This window comes from Schistocerca cancellata, chromosome 1 (genome assembly GCF_023864275.1).
Source record: "Schistocerca cancellata isolate TAMUIC-IGC-003103 chromosome 1, iqSchCanc2.1, whole genome shotgun sequence".
Taxonomy (NCBI): domain Eukaryota; kingdom Metazoa; phylum Arthropoda; class Insecta; order Orthoptera; family Acrididae; genus Schistocerca; species Schistocerca cancellata.
The window spans coordinates 1,098,807,663-1,098,830,140 of record NC_064626.1 but is presented as its reverse complement, the minus strand read 5'-3'; positions in this window follow the sequence as shown (position 1 = coordinate 1,098,830,140).

Here is a 22,478-nt window from a genome sequence, read left to right as displayed (position 1 = left end):
ATGTCACCATCCATAACACAGATTCCTACACCTTTTTCCCCTCCGCCGGTGTGCCCCAAGGCTCCGTCCTCTCCCCCTTCTGTACCTTTTGTACATGGCGGACATGCCGCCACCGTCACCTCCCGTCCAACTTCTCCAGTTTGCCGATGACACCGCCTTCCTTGCCCTTGCCCCCACCCTGCAGCGCTCCCAACACCTTCTCCAATCCCATCTTGACCGGTTCACCACTTGGTGTAACCAGTGGTTGCTCAAGGTCAATCCCTCCAAAACCCAGGCGATCATTGTAGGCAAAACCACCCCTTCCTTCCGCCTCCTTGATTTCTACATCACCATCTATGGCCGTCCTATCGCCCTCACTCCCACCCTTAAGTACCTTGGCGTCACCCTCAACCGTCGCCTCTCCTGGACTCCCCACCTCCGGACAATCCAAGCCAAGGCACGCTCCCGACTCAGTCTCCTCAAGCTCCTCTCCGGCCGTACGTGGGGTCTGGACCCCTCCACCGTCCTCCACACCTATAAATCCCTCATCCGCCCTATCCTTTATTATGCCCATCCGGCTTGGATCTCCGCCCCCCCTACCTTTTATAAATCCCTCCAAATCCTTGAACGCCATGCTCTCCGCCTCGCCTATCGCATCCATCTCCCCTCCCCTACGCGGATCCTGTACGATCTCATCCCCTTCCCCCACCTCCTCCTTTTCCTGGAAAGGATACGGATCCTGTACACCTCCCGTAAACTCGATCCTCCTCACCCGCTCATCTCCCCGATCCTCTCTCACCCCCGCCCGCTGCCGCGCCTGTATTCCCACGTCCCACCTGGTCTCCATCTCTCCACCCTCCTTACCCTCTCCCAAGGTGGCTTCCGCCAGCTCCCCCTCCCTGATGATGTCCTTGTCCCCTCCATCTACCCCTCCTATCAACTTTGATCCTGCCCCACCCCCCACTTCCGGTGTCCTTTCCTTTATTCACCCTTCCTCCCTTCTCTTCTCTTCCCTTCTCTTTCCTTTTCCCCCATCCCCTCTGTCCACCCCTCTTCCCCCGGGCGTCCCCTACCCCTTCCTCCCTCACCCCTCTCTCCCCTGCCCGTGGCATCCCTGCTCTCCCCTCTCGCTCTCCCACTCCCCTTCCTCCTCCTCCTCTCTTGGCAGGTCCCCGGACTCGCACACGCATAGTGAACTTTCGCGCGCCGGAGATCATCGCCTTCTGTGTCTCGTGTGTGTGATGACGTTTAGTGTTTTTGGTGTCCGCCGTCCCACTACTCCGTTCACTTGTGCCGTTGGATTCGTCAGTGTTCTGTGTGCAGTGTCAACGTATATTCAGTGTTGTTATCGTCACGTGTGAACGACTCCGTGTTTTTTGTGTCTCTGTGACCTCTCTCTTTTGTCTGTCACTATGTTCATTATCATTCTTCGTTCTTATGCTTTTTCTGAACACTATGGCTGAAGAGCGGCGTAGTGTGCCGCTGCCAGCCTGCCTGATTTGTACAGGTATACAAATAACAATAAAGAAAAAAAAATTTAACCTGATAACTGGTTTTGATTTATCTTGCCATGGCTCTTTTCAGTAGTACGAAACTTCATATTTTGTACACTTTCCTTAAAAATACTTTACAGGTAACAATTTGGAGTGTGTAACTAGAAACACTGCTACACATTGATGACTTCTGTTTGCTAGTTTCTCTAGGTGTTCACATAATCTCAACTAATTAAAAGTATTCATCTTTTCTAGACTTTTTGTATTTTTTACTCCAATTTTAGCTGTGAAATCTGCATCTAACGAATTTGTCCTTTTCCAGTTTGGATTGTGAAATACTGCTACATTAACAACCGGTGTAACCGACATTGGTTTTGTTTATTTCTAATGTAAGTTTTGCGTATTCACCAATTGTAAATCGTTTTGTTGGTTGGAATTAAGTAACAGCACCAGCTGCACTTTTATTTTCCGTCACCGTACCCAGTTCTGGCAACCGAAGGTCATAGTCCAGCGGTTATATACGTAGCATTGTGGGAATACGTAGACTGATTTGATGGTTTCATTGAATTCTATGACAGGGTACCTCTCGTTTCCGCGGTGATTATGACGTTTCTGTCATCAGCAAGGAGATTTTTTCCTCGTTGGGAATGTCACTGGTTTACAAAACAGTAATGGTCCTGATATGCTACTGTGTGGAGGGCCTACATTAATGTATATTGATTCTGATAAGGGATGCGCTCATCTTAGGTGTTAACTCTGTGTACCCTCTCCGTTAATTATTATAGGAACCAATCGTCAACTAACCCTGTTAGTCCAAATGATACTACTTTTGTTAGTAGAAGTCTATGGTGAGGAGTATCAAAAGCTTTCGAGAGATCAAAAAACTTGTGTGTGGCACACATACCCTTGACAAGAGCATGTACATAACTTCCGTAAATTCTATCACGACTGGATGTATTCTTCAGGCACTTTGTAAAGCAAACTGTGACCGATATTAAAGGTTCTGTCTTTTTGTCAGTTCATTAATCTGTCTCTCATAATCGATTACGTTATTTTTTAGAAGGATGATAGCAGTGAAACTGGGCCTGTAGTTTTGTACCTTTCTTTGACAGGGCCTAGTCGAATGCCTTCAAACACCCCGCCGTGTTTCGTGCCCTCGGGTATCGTGTGAGAAATAAAAGTGAATGACAAATGAGACGCGAGCTCGTTAATTGTGCGCACAAAGGCAGGGGAAGTCGGCGCGGACGCTGGGTGCCTGCAGCCCGAATCTAAATGAGAGGCGCGCCAAAGGCGGCTCATTGCTATTCGCGAGACGCATGCACCCTCCGCTCCCAGGGTTTCGCAGCGCGCTGCGTTGGAACCACGCGCGTCGCTCTGTGGCACATGTCGCTGGCTTTCCGGCATAAATCGGCAGTTCGCACGCTCTCAGATTTTCTCATGTTCCTCGTATTTGGAATTTAGCTTTCGAGAATGCATATTATACTGAAAACATGTATCTGATATTTCTTCTGACAAAATTTTACATTGTGTAACACCGTAGGCTTCCGAACATTTCTTTCCTTGCAGAGCAATTCTAAGAAATCAATAGCGAATAACATCGAACTTTTCGTGCCTTTCCGGGTTGTTTGGATAAAGTGCACTGACAGCAAAAAAAAGACACATAAACGTAATCTGTGTCTCTACATCTGAAAGATAAGAAGTCTTCAGATTTGGCCCCAGTCGCATAAGAGTGGCGTTACTACCACTACATTGATCATGCCAATCAGGATTTCTTCAAACACACGCAGTAATAGTCATCAGAGTTAGTTACCTTTGAGGTGACTGGACGTGGTGACCTGATGTTAATCAAGAATGCCTTTAAGGCTACAAAGACGCCATTGAAATGAAATGATCGTATGGCATTGTTGGCCGGGAGGCCCCATGCGGGGAAGTTCGGCCGCCGTATTGCAAGTCCTTTTTAGTTGACGCCACTTCGGCGACTTGCGAGTCAATGAAGATGAAATGATGATGAAAGTCACACGACACCCAGTCATCACGAGGCAGAGAAAATCCCTGACCCCGCCGGGAATCGAACCCGGGACCCCGTGCCCGGGAAGCGAGAACGCTACCGCAAGACCACGAGCTGCGGACAAAAGACGCCCTTATCAACGTCTTACTGAGTTTGAACAAGTTCATCTAACAGGGTTACGAGAAGCTCCATGGTCCTCCTGTGATACTGCAAAAGGCTTCGCAGGAATTGCTGGCAGTGGTGGTCACGATTATGAATGGTCGCAAGAAGACCGGGCTTCGGATGGCCACGTGGCACTACACAACTGAGAGGGAAGGCCGTTGTGTTCAGCGTATGGCTCTGCCACATCGTACTGCATCTGTAGCAGCAGTATGAGCAGAAGCTGGCACCACAGTGACCCAAAGAACTGTTACAAATCGGTTACTTCAAGTACAGCTTCGATCCAGACGTCCTGTAGCGTGCATTCCTCTGATCCCAAACAATCGTTTTCAGCGACTGTATTGGTGTCAAGCGAGAGCTCATTGGGGGGGGCAGAGTAGTGGTCTGTTGCGTTTTATGATGAACGTTAGTTCTTCCACAGCACCAATGACGGCCGTGTGTTGGTTAGGAGGAGGCTACTTGAGGGCCTGCAGGCAACCTATCTGCTTGCCACATGCACTGGACCTATCTCTAGGAACCTCCATTTCACTAAGGATACACTCTGTGGTCCGTCGAATTGTAGCATTTTCCTGCTGCACGGATATCACCATCTGTTAGAATAGGACTAGAGCTAAACTTTTCATTTTTATTTGTTTATTTATTTATTATGAAGAATCAGTCTTCTGACTGGTTAGATGTAATGCATCACGAATCCTTCTCTTGTGCCAGTCTTTTCATCTCAGAGTAACAATTGCAACCTACTTCTTCAATTATTTGCTGATTGTATTCCAGTATCTGTCTTCCTCAGCAGTTTTTACCCTCAACAGCTCTGTCTAGTACCATGTTAGTTATTCCCTAATGTTTTAGCAGATGTCCTATCATAATGCCTTTTCTTCTTATCATTGTTTTCTATGTATTCCTTTCCTCGTCCTTATCAATCCACCAAATTTTCAACATTCTTCTGTAGCACCACTTCTCAGATGGTTACATCCTCTTTTTTCCGGTTTTTTCACAGCGCATCTTTCACTACCATACAGTGCTGTGTTCCAAATGTACATCCTCCCAAATTTCTTCCTCAAATGAAGGCGTGTCTTTGATACTAGTTAACTTCTCTTGCCCAGAAATGCCCTTTCCGCGAGCGTTAATCTGCTTCTGATGTTCTCCTTGCTCTGTCCGTCACAGGTTATTTGGCTGATTGGGTAGCAGAATTCCTTAAACTGATCTATCCCCAGCTCTGATGTTACGTTTCTCGCTTTCCTTATTTCTGCTACTTCTAATTACTTTCGTCTTTCTTTGATTTACTCTCAGTCCATATTCTGTACTAATTAGACTGTTCATTGCATTGAAAACATCCTGTAATTTCTTTCCACTGAGGATGGCAATTCGCTGAGCTATTCATTTTATTCATTTTCTCCCAGCTTAAATTGTAATCAAACTCTTGAAGCTTTCTTTCTTGTTACGTCATTACTTCTTCGGATTGTAGACTGAACAGTAGGGGCGGAAGATACATCCTTGTCTTACACCCATTTTAAACGGAGCACTTTGTTCTTGGTCTTCCAGTCTTATTGTTCCTTCTTGGGTCGTGTACATTTTGTATATTACCCGTCCTTCTCTTTAGCTTCCCCCTATTTTCCTCAGAATTTCGAACATCTTCCACCATTTAACACTGCCGAACTCTTTTCATTGGTTGACAAACCCTACAAACGTGTGTCGATTTTACTTCAGTCACGCTTCCATTATCAACGGCAACGCCAGAACTTCCTCTCTGATGTCTTTACTTTTCCTAAAGCCAAATTTATCTTCATCTAACGGATCCTAAATCTTAATTTTCTAAATTGGCGTCCACCTCTGCCAACTCAAATGTTTTAGAAATTTGTTACCAGAATGATGATCGTGATCCCAGATTGGTGTTGGGCGTGGCGCAGCTGGAAGCGGACGGATCAAATTTTAGTAAATGTAATCTACATATCGCGATTTGGCAGTCGCTCTACTCTGAATGATTGTTAACAAAAAAGAAATTGCACATCTTTTCTGCGCTTATAACAGAAGAATGGATATAGCAAATTAGTAATGAAACCACACCAATGGCGGATAGATGCCACGTCGAAGTGCTTCGCCATTCCTGCTAGAAGCGCTCAAAAATAAAACTCATGATACAATTTAAACGTCCCCTTAGAACAATTTATACACGACTGTGCTTTAACTGACACACAATAATTTTAGCGCAACGCAATCTGACTATCAAAAATCCCTACAAAAGAGTGGCCCAGACAAACATTAAACTATACCTTTCACAAATCACTTACCTCACAAAAATCTTCATTACTCGAACTACTGCAATACAGCGAGCGCCACTACTGCCAGCTAAATAAAAGATTCAAATTACGGAAGGCATTAACTACTGATAGGGATAGTTAGCAAATGAAAGATATTAATAGAGAACAAACAATGTATTTACCTTAATACTCATAATATATATAGCAGTTCATGACAAATTACAAAACTCCGCCATCTCTCTCCCCACATCCACCACTGCTGGCGGCTCACCTCCAACTGCGCAACGCTACGCGCTGTTCACATCCAGCTGCCGCTGCCCAACACTACAATGGCAGACAACAATGCAAACTAGCCACAGACTGCACACAGCACAGCCAGTGATTTTCGTACAGAGCGCTACGTAACGTTGCCAATAAGAAAACATAAACAGCCTACTTACACAATGAATAATGAAACTAAACTGCAGGACTAATAATAAAAAACCGCGTAACTCAAAATAAGTTGCTATTTTATGAAATCACTTCAACTGTAGTCCACAGTGCTTACGTTATAGAGGTTGAAAACGGAAAGACAAGTAGGAACAGCTTGGCTTCTCCCAGCTGCTCTGAAAAAAATTTAAAGGGTATTCCTCCGTTAGTTACACACATAATACAAACATAAACATCGACTCTTCGGTCTTAAATATTTACACAAATTTTTACATAACATTGTTTTTATGAAAGGGGTATTACAATATCCCCAGGTGAATATAATACAATTCGCTGCTTCGTTGTGAGCAGACATTCAACATTTCCATATCGGAAAGAAAAGTTCCTATGTCATTGTACATGTCTTTTTTTCTTGTTCATTAAAACAGTCATTAGGAGTTTCGTCTAATAATTGTGAAGTCCTTGGCAAAGATTTGTCGTTCATCAGCGAAACATATGAGCGACAGTAAATTCTGAGTGTGAGCATCGTTTCCAGACACTAGTCGGCTTGCGCACAAGTCACAAAGATGACTGCGAGTCTGTTGGAGGAGCGACATCAGATGCATGATGCAGTCAGATGCTGGTTATGGTGTCAGACACGGTTGCGTGTCGTTGCCAGGCGGCTCCAGGTCTTCTGGTATGGTCTCTTCGGAACGCCTGCAGAGCCTGCACGCTGTGTTGTCTTCCTATTTCTCAACCTAGTGTCCGCTTGCATACATTTAACACTTTTAACGATGTCGAGGCTTCATGGTTCATAAACATTTGCACATTGGCGTAAGCTATTTGTGTGGATGCATATAAGTTCAAGTTTCGTAGGACCAAATTGAGGAACAAGTCTCCAAGTCATGGAAAATGTCAGTACATGAAATTACAACATAAAAGTAATAACAGATGAAAATAATATGTTCATGAACCCAAAAAAAGTCAAGCCATAAGTTTAAGTACAAGCAATCAACAACACAACGTAAGAATCTGCTTAATTTTTCAAGGAACTCCTCAACAGAATAGAAGGAGTGACCCATGAGGAAACTCTTCAGATTCGATATGAAAGCACGTGGATTACTGCTAAGATTTTTGAATTCTAGTAGTATCTTATTGAAAATGGGTGCAGCAGTATACTGTACACCTTTCTGTTCGAGAGTTAAGGAAGTCCGATCGAAGTGCAGGTTGAATATCTGCAGAGTATTAACGGAGTGAAAGGTACTTATTCTTGGGAATAAGCTGATACTGGTAACAAGAAACATGAGAGGGGTCCACTTGTACGTGGAGCCCGATTTTGCAATTCATTTCATAAAAAGTGATATGTCAGGGTTACAAACGACAGTATATATATATATATATATATATATATATATATATATATATACATGGGTCTCCCCATATATATATATATATATATATATATATATATATATATATATATATTGGGAGACCAATGTCGAAATACCCAGACAAGTGAACAGGGGTCGACATCAGGCTCGAAAACATACACCACTTATTGCCAGAACCGCCCATTTCTGAGCCAAAAATATTCTTTTAGAATGAGAAGAGTTACCCCAAAATATAAAACCATGCGACATAAGCGAATGAAAATAAGCAAAGTAGTCTAATTTTTGTGTCGAATGATCACTCACTTCAAATACCGTTCGAATAGTAAAAATGACAGCATTAAAGCTTTGAACAAGATCCTGAACATGGGATTTCCACCACAGTTTACTATCTATCTGAACACCTAGTAATTTGAACTGTTCCGTTTCACTAATCATATGCCCATTCTGTGAAATTAAAATGTCAGGTTTTGTTGAATTGTGTGTTAGTAACTGTAAAAACTGAGTCTTACTGTGACTTAGCGTTAGTTTATTTTCTACAAGCCATGCAATTAGGTCATGTACTGCACTATTTGAAACCGAGCCAATGTTGCATACAGCATCCCTTACTACCAAGCTAGTGTCCTCAGCAAACAGAAATATTGTAGATTTACTCATAATACTGGAGGGCATATCATTTATATAAATAAGGAAGAGGAGTGGCCCAAACTCTGATCCCTAGGGCATCCCTCTCTCCTCTCCCCCCATTTGACCGTACGCCACTCAAACCAACATCAGAGCCATTCTCAACACTGTGAATAAACACCATTTGCTGTCTATCGTTAAGGTAAGAGGTGAACCAATTGTGAGCTACTTCCCCTTTTTTCCGTAATGATCCAACTTCTGGAGCAATATTTTGTGATCAACACAATCAAACGCATGAGTTATATAAAAAAATATGCCTAGCGTTCGAAACCTTTTGTTTAACCTATCCAGTACGTCACAGAGAAAAGGGAATATAGAATTTTCAGTTGTTAATCGACTTGTAAAGCCGAACTGTACATTTGATAACAAATTATATGATATAAAATGATCAATGATGATATAAAATGATCAATCATTAGCAAAGGCTGATGGCACAGAAATAGGTCTAAACTTGTCTACATTATTCCTTCCTTCTTTTTTATAAAGCGGCTTTACTACTGAGTACTTTAATAACAGGTTACACAGCTACGCGTGAGATGCAAAAGGCCCGTCCATCCTGTGTTAGCTAAACTTCATAGTGTTAAGCTTATCGCTGTTACTCTATTGTATTAGCTTGTAAAACAATATCTTACTAACCAAACTACAAAGGTAATGTATTGCTGCTGTGTTTAAATAAAGAAGCATATTATCGGAGCCTAGCCCTCAGTACTCCAAGCAGCATAGTGCAATACTGAATCTTCTCTTACCTTGTATGTTTTGGTTCTGGTTCCGGATTATTATTTATTTCTTTAAATACTTCCTTTGTATTTCCCGTTAGGTCTTTCTAGCTGTATCTAGTTCTAGTTTTCGTTTACTTTATGTTCCAACAGTAGTATTCTGAGCGATCGCTCGACCATGAAAGAGACAACGCAAACAGTGACAGTTGCGTACAGTAAGTGTTACACTCCTGGAAATGGAAAAAAGAACACATTGACACCGGTGTTTCAGACCCACCATACTTGCACCGGACACTGCGAGAGGGCTGTACAAGCAATGATCACACGCACGGCACAGCGGACACACCAGGAACCGCGGTGATGGCCGTCGAATGGCGCTAGCTGCGCAGCATTTGTGCACCGCCGCCGTCAGTGTCAGCCAGTTTGCCGTGGCATACGGAGCTCCATCGCAGTCTTTAACACTGGTAGCATGCCGCGACAGCGTGGACGTGAACCGTATGTGCAGTTGACGGACTTTGAGCGAGGGCGTATAGTGGGCATGCGGGAGGCCGGGTGGACGTACCGCCGAATTGCTCAACACGTGGGGCGTGAGGTCTCCACAGTACATCGATGTTGTCGCCAGTGGTCGGCGGAAGGTGCACGTGCCCGTCGACCTGGGACCGGACCGCAGCGACGCACGGATGCACGCCAAGACCGTAGGATCCTACGCAGTGCCGTAGGGGACCGCACCGCCACTTCCCAGCAAATTAGGGACACTGCTGCTCCTGGGGTATCGGCGAGGACCATTCGCAACCGTCTCCATGAAGCTGGGCTACGGTCCCGCACACCGTTAGGCCATCTTCCGCTCACGCCCCAACATCGTGCAGCCCGCCTCCAGTGGTGTCGCGACAGGCGTGAATGGAGGGACGAATGGAGACGTGTCGTCTTCAGCGATGAGAGTCGCTTCTGCCTTGGTGCCAATGATGGTCGTATGCGTGTTTGGCGCCGTGCAGGTGAGCGCCACAATCAGGACTGCATACGACCGAGGCACACAGGGCCAACACCCGGCATCATGGTGTGGGGAGCGATCTCCTACACTGGCCGTACACCACTGGTGATCGTCGAGGGGACACTGAATAGTGCACGGTACATCCAAACCGTCATCGAACCCATCGTTCTACCATTCCTAGACCGGCAAGGGAACTTGCTGTTCCAACAGGACAATGCACGTCCGCATGTATCCCGTGCCACCCAACGTGCTCTAGAAGGTGTAAGTCAACTACCCTGGCCAGCAAGATCTCCGGATCTGTCCCCCATTGAGCATGTTTGGGACTGGATGAAGCGTCGTCTCACGCGGTCTGCACGTCCAGCGCGAACGCTGGTCCAACTGAGGCGCCAGGTGGAAATGGCATCGCAAGCCGTTCCACAGGACTACATCCAGCATCTCTACGATCGTCTCCATGGGAGAATAGCAGCCTGCATTGCTGCGAAAGGTGGATATACACTGTACTAGTGCCGACATTGTGCATGCTCTGTTGCCTGTGTCTATGTGCCTGTGGTTCTGTCAGTGTGATCATGTGATGTATCTGACCCCAGGAATGTGTCAATAAAGTTTCCCCTTCCTGGGACAATGAATTCACGGTGTTCTTATTTCAACTTCCAGGAGTGTATTTCATAATCGTGCGGGCGTTGTCGCCACAGCAAGTTGGCTATCATCTCCGCCAGCTGCAGTGTTCTAAAATTCGTTTCCAGCTCGAAGAGTGCGATCCCAGATTAGGCTCGGGAGGGGCGCAATTGGCGGATGTGGCCCTAGTGAACGGCAGTAAATATTATTAGCATATCGCAATTTGGTAGCCGCTCTATGCTATATGATTGATTTAAAAGAACACGGACTTCTTTTCTGAATGACTGCAGGCTCCACAAAAACACAAAAGAGATAAAAAATAAATTGCGAATTAGCAATTAAATCACGCCGGTGGCGGATCGGTGACACATCCAAGTGTTGCTTCTTTCCTACTAGAAATGCTGAAAAATGAAACTTTTAATACAATAAATAATTAAATCAAACATGTGGACTGGAGGATTAACAATGAAAGACCTCTTATGTTGCTTACAATACGTTAACATGTTGTGAAATCACTACAACTGCAGCGCACGATTCTTACATTACGGAGGCTGAAAACGGAAAAACAAGTAAGAACAGCCAGACTTCTACTAGCTGCTCTCAAACAAGAATTTGAAGGCTACTTTTTCTTTATGACAAACATAACGCAATTATCAAATATAACTTGATCTCAAATGTTTACACAAATTTTTACATTATATAGGAAAGGGACATTACAGTTTTCATTCTTCTGTATATTATTCTAGTCAGAAGTTTGGATGCTTGAGCTGTTAAACTGACTGTGCAATAATTGTCGCACATGTCGGCTCTTGTTATACTTGGAATTGTGTGGGCATATTTTTTTCAAAAGTCTGATGGCATATCGCCAGTTCCATACATCCCAACCACCAACGTGAATAGTCGTTTTATTGCCACATCCCCTAATAATGTTAGAAATTCCGATTATACGTAGTTCCGTCTTTTTCCAGATTAGAAACAACTTTTGAAGAACAAGTTTCGTGAGGTTAAATTGTCGTTTGCTGTCGCTTACGGTTTCCAATGTAGTCCCTGTGCGTGGTCCTGGAGATGTAATCATTCGGTCCCCACACTCCAGCAGGCCAATTTTCGGCATTTTGTCATCCGCATCACACTGTTAACAATAGTTTAAGAGCCAGCTTTGTAACATTCAGGGAATTACCTGCAACTTGACATCAAATGAGTAAATAGGCTTTTTTGTACGATTTTTGATCGGATTTCTTATAACCCCAATACTGTTCGGAAACTTATTGTTTTTTAGAATTAACAATGGATACAGTAGTCGTACTGAATGTTGCTACATGAATTGAAGATTTATGTGAGGAAATAAACAAAGGTGTTTTACGTCAACCAGTTCATTAGAGAAAGAGCTTAGCTTCAAGTTGTATGAGGATGGGCCAGGAAATTGGTTGTGATCGTTTCATAAACAATGTGAAAATTATCCTCGCGATTATCCACATAAGAAGCCACCTGACAACTAGATCTGAATACGGCTGAGTGCTTATATCTCGTTTTTCCCGAATTGGGTTCCAATTGCTTAATCACATTCTAACAGCACTCGACGCTGTATTAGAGATAGCGCAAATAATGGCCAGGAACTTTAAAAGTACAAGGTGAGGATTAATATCAACAGTAAGTGGTAGACAGACGTCACTCTTCCGCAGTATGTATATAAGTGAGAATATTCATCCAAAGTTGACACTGCGAACGGGACAATTTCTTCGAAAGATTTTCGCCTATTGTGTGTGGGTGGTATCGGATGATATCTCTGATAATCTACCAGTACACCTCTAGAACAACACGGCTGGGAAGAAATGCTGAAATCCTCAAACTTCTGCATGTCGCCATAACGTAGTTACGCTTATAATAGTACCCAGGCCTTCGAACTTCTTTGTAATTACAATACACAAGTCTGACTGTGTCAGTTAGGGAGACATGCAATCTAAACTGGGATGCCTATTAATTCCATTAATTTTAAATTACCACAAATTGTAAAGTTAGTTTTTAGTTCTTTGTTTACATTATTTTAAACTTCGTTAGCCATCCACAAATTAAATTGTTTTAGTTAATTGGACATACATCAATTTTAATTAAGCCGTTTTTATATTTTTAATTTTAGTTCACAAGGCAGAACCGTATGTCTGCATTGATAGGAAAAAGTAATCAACATAAATAAATTATTCCTGAGTGTTATTTCGTTTCTAATTGAAGAACATAAGGTCATCACGCTAGCAGATGGATGTCACAAATATCGAAATGTTAGTTTCGTCATTGTGAGACCTCTACACTGTTAATAAATTTACATCGTGGAATCCAATACCATGAAAGTAATTACCAGCAATTGGATACCACAACTAATATCCAGTACTGAGGGATAAACTCTAGTTTCACGCAGACATGCGTAAAACAACTGCCTCACATCTAAATCTACTTTTGGAACTTCATCAGAAAACCCAAATGCCTGCTAGTCCGTAAAGATGAGGCTCCTAAGATAGTTCTTTAAATTACGAAACGCAAAAGATAAACCGAAAACCGTTAGCTATATATATTGTACACACTGTATATTTCTAAATTCATGAACCTTACTTTTTCGGTCCTCCTCATAACCCACACATTTCTGTAATCAATGATAAGTGACGCTTGAGCTGATGTAAACCGATACGCCACAGAACAGTGGACGACTGGAAACAAGTAATTCTGAGTGATGAACCGCTCTGTATCCTGTGGCAGTCTGAATCAATGGTTTGGAGAACGTTATTTATTACCATGTGTATTGGCCTCAGTGAAGAATAAGTAGCGCGCACAAAATGCGGTGGCCGCTAGATGCACAGTCGGCTGAGGAAGCGTGGGTAGAGCGGCAGTGGTGGGGGCTCGCTCAGTGTGCTATGGGGGAAAGGACGAGTGCTGGAACGGAAGTGCTGATCTAAGCTGAGGCCTTTGCTCACATTTTTTGTAAATATTAAGTGGGTTCCTTCACGCCCACACTTGCATGGTGGCTATTCATAAATATTTCCGCCTAAAATGCAGTCATTTATTTTCGCCTGGCTTGTTAACCGTTTGTAACTTTCAGAGAAACGTCATGAGTGACGAATTTTGAGTAAAACCTACACATTTCTCTGGTTGCCGTGTCAAAATCTGCTTATTTTCCCAAAACGCAGCAGAGTTTACACTTGTCTCACCTCACTAACATTTTGTGCAGACACAATTACAAGAGAATTCTGAAACAGTGGTTTACACTACTGGCCATTAAAATTGCTACACCACGAAGATGACGTGCTACAGACGCGAAATATAACCAACAGGAAGAAGATGCTGTACTACGCAAATGATTAGCTTTTCAGAGCATTCACACAAGATTGGCGTCGGTGCGACACTTACAACGTGCTGACATGAGGAAAGTATCTAACCGATTTCTCTTACACAAACAGCAGTTGACCGGCATTGCCTGGTGAAACGTTGTTGTGATGCCTCGTGTAAGGAGGAGAAATGCGTACCATCACGTTTCCCACTTTGATAAGGGTCGGATTGTAGCCTATCGCGCCTGCGGTTTGTCGCATCGCGACATTGCTGTACGCGTTGGTCGAGATCCAATGACTGTTAGCAGAAAATGGAATCGGTGGGTTCAGGTGGGTAATACGGAACGACGTGCTGGATCCCAACGGCCTCGTATCACTAGCAGTCGAGGTGACAAGCATTTTATCGGCTTGGCTGTAAAGGATCGTGCAGCCACGTCTCGCTCCCTGAGTCAACAGATGGGGACGTTTGCAAGACAACAACCATATTCACCAACAGTTCGACGACGTTTGCAGCAGCATGGACTATCAGCTCGGAGACCATGCCTGCGGTTACACTTGACGCTGCATCACAGATAGGAGGGCCTGCGATGGTGTACTCAATGACGAACCTGGGTGCACGAATGGCAAAACTTAGTTTTTTCGGATGAATCCAGGTTCTGTTTACAGCATCATGATGGTCCCATCCGTGTTTGGCGACTTAGCGGTGAACGCACATTGGTAGCGTGTATTCGTCATCACTATACTAGAGTATCACCAGGCGTGATGGTATGGCGTGCCATTGGTTACACGTCTGTGTCACCTCTTGTTCGCATTGACAGCACTTTGAACAGTATACGTTACATTTCAGATGTGTTACGACCCGTGGCTCTACCCTTCATTCGATCCCTGCGAAACCCTACATTTCAGCAGCATAATGCACGACCGCATATTGCAGGTCCTGTACGGGCCTTTCTGGATACATAAAATGTTCGACTGCTGTCCTGGCCAGCACATTCTCCAGATCTCTCACCAATTGAAAACGTCTGGTCAGTGTTGGCCGAGCAACTGGCTCGTCACAATACGCCAGTCACTATTCTTGATGAACTGCGGTGTCGTGTTGAAGCTGCATGGGCAGCTGTACCTGTACACGCCATCCAACCTCTGTTTGACTCAATGCCCAGGCGTATCAGTGCCGTTATTACGGCCAGAGGTGGTTGTTCTGGGTACTGATTTCTCAGGATCTATGCACCCAAATTGCGTGAAAATGTAATCACATGTCAGTTCTCGTATAGTATATTTGTCTAATGAATACCCGTTTATCATCTGCATTTCGTCTTGGTGTAGCAATTTTAATGGCCAGTAGGGTATTAAGTTTATTAAGTGAGTAACTGACGAATAATAAAGTGAGTATCTTATGAAAAAGCACAGCCTCAGTACAAAAAAACGTGTGTGGTCTTCACATATGTTGTTCCAAAACCCATAGCATTTCTCGTTTAACGAGCTATCGATAGCCCTTAAAAATTACATTCTATCACCAAAACAGTCTGTAGTTATTGGAATAATACAGCAGTTAATGAAGTTTATATAATAACGATATGATGTGATACTCTCCTTCCTGCATGCTATAATTTGTCAAAATCTCATTTCGATATCGGAAACAGTTTGTGAAATATGAAGAACGCTATCGATATTTCACGTTGGCTTTAATGCTGGCGCGGCGCGATGAGTGTGCTACATCAAATTAGTTTTCTCGAAACGTTTGACAGATATATACTTCCACCCAAGTTTAAAGAAAAATTCAGTATGTTGGCTAAGTTTGATTCACAGAAAAATATCATGTAATATGCACCAAACGCAAAATCATGGCGACCTCTATTTTTCATTGCATACTTATCCGATTTTCGCGTAGTGCCTCACTTTCACTTAACTATTACAGTAACTATTACCATTAACTAAATGCTGAGCACATCTTAATGAACCTGATATACAGGTTGGTCCATTGATAGTGACCAGGCCAAATATCTCACGCAATAAACGCCAAACGAAAAAACTACAAAGAACGAAACTATCCTAGCTTTAAGGGGGAAACCAGATGGCGCTACGGTTGGCCAGCTAGATGGCGCTGCCGTAGGTCAAACGGATATCAACTACGTTTTTCTCAATAGGAACTCCCATTTTCATTACATATTCGTGTATTGCGTAAAGATATATGAATGTTTTAGTTGGACCACTTTTTTCGCTTTGTGATAGATGGCGCTGTAATCGTCACAAACGTATAAGTACGTGGTATCACGTAACATTCCGCCAATGCGGACGGTATTTGCTTCGTGATACATTACCCGTGTTAAAATGGACCATTTACGAATTGCGGAAAAGGTCGATATCGTGTGGATGTATGGCTATTGTGATCAAAATGCCCAACGGGCGTGTGCTATGTATGCTGCTCGGTGTCCTGGACAACATCATCCAAGTGTCCAGACCGTTCGCCGGATAGTTACATTATTTAAGGAAACAGGAAGTGTTAAGCTACATATGAAACGTCAACCACGACCTGCAACAAATGATGATGCCCAAGTAGGTGTTTTAGCTGCTGTCGCGGCTAATCCGCGTCTCAGTAGCAGACAAATTGCGCGAGAATTGGGGATCTCAAAAACGTCGGTGTTGAGAATGCTACATCAACAGCAACTGCTCCCGTACCATATTTCTATGCACCAGGACTTGCATGGCGGCGACTTTGGACACTGTGTACAGTTCTGCCACTGGGCACAAGAGAAATTACGGTACGATGACGGATTTTTTGCACGCATTCTATTTAGCGACGAAGCGTCATTCACCAACAGCGGTAGCGTAAACCGGCATAATATGCACTATAAGGCAACGGAAAATCCACGATAGCTGCGACAAGTGGAACATCAGCGACCTTTGCGGGTTTATGTATCGTGCGGAATTATGGGAGGAAGGATAATTGGCCCCCATTTTATCGATGGCAATCTAAATGGTGCAATGTATACTGATTTCCTACATAATGTTCTACCGATGTCACTAGAAGATGTTTCACTGCATGACATAATGACGATGTACTTCCAACATGATGGATGTCCGGCACATAGCTCGCGTGTGGTTGAAGCAGTATTGAATAGCATATTTCATGGCAGGTGGATTGGTCGTCGAAGCACCATACCATGGCCCGCACGTTCACCGGATCTGACGTCCCCGGAATTCTTTCTATGGGGAATGTTGAAGGATGTTTGCTATCGTGATTCACCGACAACATGCGTCAGCGCATTGTCAATGTATGTGCGAACATTACGGAAGGCGTACTACTCGCTGTTGAGAGGAATGTCGTTACACGTATTGCCAAATGCATTGAGGTTGACGGACATCATTTTAAGTATTTATTGCATTAATGTGGTATTTACAGGTAATCACGCTGTAACAGCATGCGTTCTCAGAAATGATATGTTCACAAAGGTACATGTATCACATTCGAACAACCGAAATGAAATGTTCAAACGTACCTACGTTCTGTATTTTAATTTAAAAAACCTACCTGTTACCAACTGTTCGTCTAAAATTGTGAGCCATATGTTAGTGACTATTACAGCGCCATCTATCAGACAGCGAAAAAAGTGGTCCAACATTCATATTTCTCTACGTACTACACGAATATGTAATAAAATATGGGGGTTCCTATTTACAAAAAAACGCAGTTGATATCCGTTTGACCTACGGCAGCGCTATCTGGCGGGACAACCATAGCGCCATCTGGTTTCCCCCTTCAAGCTAGACGAGTTTCGTTCTTTGTAGTTTTTTCGTTTGGTGCTTACTTCGTGAGATCAATGGAGCGCCCTGTATAAAGCTAAAAGTAAAGTAAAAATGAATTTTTTAAACCAAATAGTTTTCTTAAAATCGTTTGAGAACCCTTGCAGGGTGAGGGCCTCGATTCTGTCATCGGTGACCGACGGAAAGGCGGAAAACACTTTTCGGCCTCCCCTTCCGAACAAAAGAATGAACTCGCCCAGCGCTATGGACGAAAATTGGTCACTGCGAATCGGCCACTGTATACTGTGCGAGCTGTAGTAAGTGGTGTTGTGGTATTGGTGTGTTTGACGTGATTAGGTTCAGGTCCCCTTACTGTGTTTAAGAAAATGATAAATGCAGAAGGATGTGACCACATTTTACGGCATTGTGTTCTGTATGTGGCAGAGAAACAGTTCGGAGACGATGATGGTGTTACCGTTACAATGCAGTCTGTCATAAGGCAGCATCTGTGAAGAATAACGTCTCTGAAATATACTGGCCTGTCCAGAATCCCGACCTGAAATCGAAGGAACACCTTTGCGATGAGACAGAAGGTCCACTTTCGTTCCATACCGCAGTGTCGCTACATGGTTTCGGCTCTTTTGGCGCCCGAGGAGAAGAGGCTAGCATTCCTTCTCAGACATTCATGGAACTCACTAAAAGTGTCCCCAGCAGAGCTCAAGCCATCATAAAGGTGAATAGTGGACTCATTCCTTATTAACGCTCACTAATAAGTGTCTGTACACTTTTGATGGTATATGCATATTAGCTGTTCCTTCCAAACACATTTTGTAGAAGTTGGGAACAGAGGTAAATTACTTTCCACTAATTATGAAAGAGAGGGCTACTTGAACAAGATATTCATAATAGGGATTTTATCAATGGCCTGCAACGTAGCTTCCGTAGACAGATCTTTAATAGTTTATCCGAACGATTATTAGTACGTGACATCAGTGTTACTGCACCAAAATCGCATAAATTTAAATTACTTGTGATTCAACATTCGAATTCCTAATTATGATAGTGCTCGGAATGGTGTGTCGTGAATTAGTGTTGACAGATTATCGTGAAACGATATTTGGGCTTTATTCATTCTGAAATAAACAAGCTACAATGGGCCGTTAAAATATGTATCAAACATACAGAACCGGTTCCTGCTATTAACCTACAGCAACACAACATTGCATATGCCAAAGGACCGTGTTATCATTAAATAATTCCTATTCAAAAGCACGGAGGACACTGCTAGCATTATCGGGATAGTGGAACAAGGAACATACAGAAAATCGGACTTCCGCAGACGTATTCGGTTAATTACTCGGAACAAGCACTCCAGTATAGTTCTATGGCATGCAGTGGTATGAAACGAGGAAACGAGGCACTACCACATCAACACTTGAAAAGTTACAGGTTGCTGAAACATGCTACGTCTCAGTTAACAATGAGCTTAAACTTCTCTTTCTACTGCACCCAACTGATTAATAAACGAGAGAGGGGGGCCTTATTTCGTCATTGGCTTTGTGCATTCCGGTTGATTGTCTGAGGGACACACGACTGTTCATCAACACATAATTACTAAGAACTAAATTTCTGTTACCAGGTGCACCATAGTCATTCAAGTCGTCCTCGTAATTTGAATAACAGAAAACTTTTCTAATAAATATATCCTCACTCAGCGTAAGCCGGACTATGGTACACGTTACCCAGCGGTCGTACAAGGACACGAAGATTAGTTTCGAACTACGGAAACGTAAAAAAGACTACGAATTACGAACTCGCGTGAAGCACGTTAGTTCTTGTTCATCACACTTACAGACAGAGATTATTTATTGCACTGAGTGTTGCCTAAATGACCAATTCCTTTGTACGCTCACTACACGTGGCGCTAACGGTTCACTACACAAAACCATCTGCGAATAAACTGAAAGTTCTCCCAAATGCCTGATTTCTGTGCATCTGAACATTGAAGCCTCGGCTAATATCTGAGCACCGAAAGTAAACGATTAAAGAACCGAACAGCGCATTAAAGTACCTCTACATCTACATCATAGTCCGCAAGCCACCTAATGGTGTGTGGCCGAGGGTACTTTTAGTACCAGTAACTGAACCCTCCAACCCTGTTCCACTCGCGAGTAGCGCGTGGGAAGAATGATTGTCGGTAAGCCTCTGTATTGGTTCTGTAGGCCCCCGTGACACTACAGTTCTAATTTCTCTAATTTTCTCCTCACGGTCATTCGCGAGACGTATGTAGGCAGAAGTAATATGTTGTCCGACTCTTCCCGGAAAGTGCTTTCTCGAAATTTCAATAGTAAATCTCACCGTGATACACAACGTGTCTCTTGTAAAGTCTGCTAATGTAGTTTGTTGAGCATCTCCGTGCATCTCTCATGCACACTAAACGAACCCATGACGAAACTTGCCGCTTTTCATTGAATCTTCTTTATTGCTCTAACAGTCTGCTAGCGAGCTCAGATAGATGAACAGTACTGGAGAACGTGTCGAACAAACGCTTTTTAAGCCAGTTACTTCGTGGATAAGTTGCATTTAGTTAAGATTCTTCCTCTGAATCTGAGTCTGGCATCTGCTTTTCCCAATATCGTCATTCTAGTTAAGGTCGCTCCGGATAGCTACTCCTAGATATTTTACGGCAGGTACTGTTTCCAGAGGTTTGTCATCAATTGTGTAGCTATTCAGTAGTGGATTTCTTTTCCTATGTATGAGGAATATGCTACATTTACTTACGTTCAGGTCAACTGTCAGAGCCTGCACCTTACATCAATTCTCTGGAGGTCATTCTGAAATTCGTTACTCTCTTCTGCCGTTGTTACTTTATTATAGACAACCGCATCATCTGCGAACTGCCTTAGAAAACATCGCACGCTTTCTACTAGATCATTTATATATATTGTAAACAGTAACGGTCACTTGGGCTATACCGGAAATTACCTTCACGTCTGTCAATTTTGTTCCGTTAAGAGCGACGTGTTGACTTCTATCCGCAAGAAAGTCTTGAATTCAGTCGTAAATCTGCTCCCATACTCGATAAGCTTGTCTTTTTTTTTCACTAAACGGCAATGCGGGACGGTGGCAAATGCCTTCCTGAAGTCAAGGAAACAGCATCAACCTGAGCGCCATTGTGTACAACACTGTGGATCTCATGGAGGAACAGAGGAACACAGCGAGCTGAGTTTCACAGGATCTCTGTTTTTGAGTAATCCACGTTGATTTTTGTAAAGGAGATTTTCCTTCTCGAAGAACGTCATAATTCTTTGACATAAAACATATTCCATAATTCTACAACAGATTCACGTCAATGATAAAGGTATGTAATGGTGTGCATCTGTCCTACGGCCGGCCGGAGTGGCCGTGCGGTTCTAGGCGCTACAGTTTGGAGCCGAGCGACCGCTACGGTCGCAGGTTCGAATCCTGCCTCGGGCATGGATGTGTGTGATGTCCTTAGGTTAGTTAGGTTTAATTAGTTCTAAGTTCTAGGCGACTGATGACCTCAGAAGTTAAGTCGCATAGCGCTCAGAGCCATTTGAACCATTTTTTTCTGTCCTACGGTCCTTCTTAGCAACTGGAATGACCTGCGCTTTCTTCCAGTCACTAGCTACCCTTCATTGCCTAAGCAACCTACGATAAATTACTGCTGCAAGGGGAGCAAGTTCTTTCGCGTATTCTTTGTAGAACCTTATAGATAAGTCATCTGGTCCTGTCGCCTTTCCAGTCCTAAGCGATTGTAGCTGCTTTTCAATTCCGCTATCGGTTTTCTCAATATCTGTCATTTTGACGTTTGTACGACGTTTGAAAGGAGGGACCATGTTACCACCTTCCGCTGTGAAACAATTTTGGCAGATCAAATTCAGTATTTCGGCCTTCTCTGTGGTATCTTCCATTTCGGTGCCAGTGTGGTCACTAAGTGAATGAACAGACGATTTTGATCCACTTACTGATTTTACCTACGACCAAAACCTCTTAGGGTTTTTACTCAGATCGGTTGACAAAGCTTTCTTTCAAAGTCAATGAACGCTTCTGTCATTGCTCTCGTTGCGCTCATTTTCGCTTCGTTCAACTGTCGTCTGTCAGCTACGTTTTTACTTCTCTTGAATCTGAGGTGAAGTTCTCTTTGCTTATGTAGCAGTTTCCTAACATGGCAACTGTATCACAGTGCGCTTTCCCGTCCCTTGAGACTTCACTCGGAAAATATTTGTCTATGGGTTATTGCACGGTTCCTTCAAATTTTTTCCATTTGTTTTCTTAGTTCTTATCATGGAATATTTGATGCAGACTGCTCAGACACTCTGGAATTTCTATCCTCTCAATCTTTCTGAGTAAGAATATTTTCTTACATTTCTTAACATTCTTTGTCAGGCTCGTTGTCATAGATGCTATCACAGCCTTGTGATCACTGATTCCTTCCTCTATGTTAACTAATTCGATAAGTTCAGGTCTGTCTAAAATGTTACCCTCACAAGTTGGTTCTCTAACTATCTGCTCAAACTAATTTTCGGACAAGACATCAAGAACAATGTCACACGAATCCCTGCCTCTGGCACCAGGTCTGATAGCAAGACACTCCCAATCTATACCTGGCAATTTGAAGTCGCTCTCTATTAAACGGCATGATCAGGAAAATTACTAATGACATTCTGCAATTTCTGTCTGAATCGCTCTACCACTACAGCTCCTTACCC